Here is a 1865-nt window from a genome sequence, read left to right on the forward strand (position 1 = left end):
TTGCGGACGAAGCCATCACTCGTTCAACATGTTTAATCTAGGAAGGTCAATAGAAAGAAGATAACACAAGTATTTTATTTTTAAAAGCGCCTGGGGGCGGCCCTGGGACCGGCGGTTGGGGACCAACTCGCCCCGAGGCCCAATTTTTACGCCGGCTCACCCCCAGGTGGCGATTTTAGGCGCCCCCTATAGGGCCAACCGCTGGAGATGCTCTAAGACATGTGGCATCATGAATTGTGCTTGATCATTTGAAGTTGCGGTTTCCTATTGCCGCCATTGCTGCATGCGGCACTGGCGGTCTTAACAGTATCGACGCCATGGACGAAGCTTGGCACCAGATCCATACCAGTCAAGACGGTGAAATATTCATCCACATTTGGATCATATTGATTATAGAAGAAGCCCAGGGATGTATCCAAGAGTGGTGGAAGAACCTCGCGACGCAGAACCTCCCGGAGCCCAGGCTGACAAACTGAGGACACTGTATCTCCGTCCACTCTGGAAGTGGCTCCAGCTCCTTTCAAGCACCTACTAGTTCTGGCTGACGGGAGTCCGTGTCCTTGGCCGTGTCCATGCTGGAAAGGTCAGCAGCACCAATTTGCCAGTCGTCGGCGCAGATGCCAAACCAAAGCTTGAGCTCCGGCACATACTGGACCTTGCCTACAAACGGCAGTGTCCAGTCGCCGACTTGGGTCCAGGTGTGTTTGGTCGTGTCCAAGCAGTAGGTGCCCGAACGTTCGGCTGTTTTTTGGCTAAGGAGGTTTATACCCCCGGCCGATATGCAGATGCTGGAGCCGCCGCGGAGCACCACGTGCGAGGTGATCACGTGGTCGAGCACCTTGGGGTCACGGACGAACGGCGGCGGCGGGAGGAGCTGGCGCTGCCAGGACTTGGTGGAGGAGGTCAAGGTTGGTCTGCGGTACACAAAGACCTCGTACTGATCGCTCAGCCGTTCACCGTCAGCTCCTGTCTCTTCTCTACCGGGAGTCCGGGACGACCCTCCATGATGTAGATGCTCTCGTCACGGTCGTCGGCGCCGGGGACGAAGATGGAGACGGGCATGCGCTTGGGCGTGTCAAGGTAGGGGATGTCGTCCATCTGCTTCGCGTCGGCGTCGAAGAGCGAGGTGCGGCCGCACTGGTCGACGCAGAGCACCTTGCGGCCGGCGAGCGGGAAGCATTGGATGCACCAGTAGAGGCTCGAACCCGAGCCTCGGAAGTTGAAGTCTGCGGCGGGAAGCTTGATCGTCCCCATTTTCTTACTCTTGCGGTCGTCGGCAGCGGCGGGCGCGGCGTCTCCGTCCAGGGGCAGCACGGCCACCGTCGTGTTGAACAGCTTGTGGCGCCTAAGGTCGATGCGGCGCAGCGATCTGGCTCCGGGGATGTGGTCGTCCACGATCAGGTTCACGAACCGGCGCATCGTCGACTTCGAAGCCATCAAATCGGTCGTCGTTACGCACGTGAGCGAGGGGGGAAGGAACTGTTTTTCGAGAGTGGAGGCGATTGATCTCCTCAGTTCGAGTAACTCGCTATACATCAATACATGGATTGGACGTACCTAGCTATACATACATGGTGAGGAACCAAGGAAATGGCATGGCTTTCAATCACAGAGGGCCGGTTAAGATTGAAGAAGATGTAGCAGATTTACAGGCGGCGGCTGGCCTGAGCCCGAGCAGAATGGCGGCGGAGGTGGCCGTGGGGTGGGCGGCGGCGCGTCGCCAGATTGAGGGATCGAGTAAAACCTTGTGGTTGTCGGGCGCCCCTATATTTCGCCTCTTCCGACTCGCTTAAGGGCCGGCCCTCCGCGCCGCAGGCCACAGCCTCTTTTTTCGTTTTCTATTTTCGTTTTTCGCTTTATTTTCG

General features: G+C 57.5%; 1 pseudogene; it reads right to left on the reverse strand.

Annotated features, from left to right (window-relative positions):
* Positions 1-212: 212 nt before the first annotated feature.
* Positions 213-1419, reverse strand: LOC119283855 (annotated as a pseudogene).
* Positions 1420-1865: the final 446 nt, after the last annotated feature.

Source organism: Triticum dicoccoides, chromosome 4A (assembly GCF_002162155.2).
Source record: "Triticum dicoccoides isolate Atlit2015 ecotype Zavitan chromosome 4A, WEW_v2.0, whole genome shotgun sequence".
Lineage (NCBI taxonomy): Eukaryota > Viridiplantae > Streptophyta > Magnoliopsida > Poales > Poaceae > Triticum > Triticum dicoccoides.